We start from the raw sequence: 755 nt of genomic DNA, 5'->3' as shown, positions 1-755 counted from the left end.
TTATTTTATAATTTCGACTATTCTCTAATGATGGTAATATTTTAATTTGAGTATTTGAAAAAAATAAATGTTATTATAGGGATTATTTTAAATATGAGATTTTTGGTTATTAATGTACTTTAAAAGATTAATTATTTTTATTTATAAATTATTAGTTTTGAAATAGTAATAATGCTTTATTAATGAAATTGTGTTTTAAAATAAATAAATAAATAAATAAAACTAGTAAAACCTAAAAGGAGACCAATGGGTTTGATAACCCTAATTGTTAATAAAATAAAACAAACAAAAGAGAAGGAAGTTGGAAGGGCAGCCGTAAAACCAAAGAGGAAACACAACAATAACCCTATCATTTGATACCGGTGATCGATAACTGTTCCAGAAAACTTTCTCCATTATCGCCCAAATTTGAGTATGTTATTTCATTCATTTAACTCATCAATTAATCATAATTTTTCAGATTTTTAACAACCCCAATTTCTCCCTAAAATACCTGACTTCTTTGTTTGTAGAATTCACTATTTTGCACCGTTCTCCTTCACCGTAAGTCCGATTTGAGTGAAACCAACGCCAAAACGACCTTGTGAAAAGTGGCTATATTATCCACTGATTGGTTTTCTGATTTATGGTAATTTTCTTTGACCTATTTTCGAATTTAGTTTTTTAGAATATCTCCTCATATTTTTTTTTAGACTTTTCCCCATAAATTGTCGAGTTAGATCGATTGAAGGACAAAGAGTCAAAGAACAAAGACT

General features: G+C 27.7%; 1 protein-coding gene across 1 annotated transcript in view; it reads right to left on the bottom strand.

Annotated features, from left to right (window-relative positions):
• LOC140920350 (uncharacterized) overlaps positions 1-755 on the bottom strand; it is a 3,974-nt gene that overhangs the window by 1,861 nt on the left and 1,358 nt on the right. The window lies entirely within an intron of this gene.

Source organism: Cicer arietinum, chromosome 5 (genome assembly GCF_000331145.2).
Source record: "Cicer arietinum cultivar CDC Frontier isolate Library 1 chromosome 5, Cicar.CDCFrontier_v2.0, whole genome shotgun sequence".
NCBI lineage: Eukaryota > Viridiplantae > Streptophyta > Magnoliopsida > Fabales > Fabaceae > Cicer > Cicer arietinum.
Note: the sequence above shows the minus strand (reverse complement) of the source record. Positions and strands in the feature narration are given on the sequence as shown.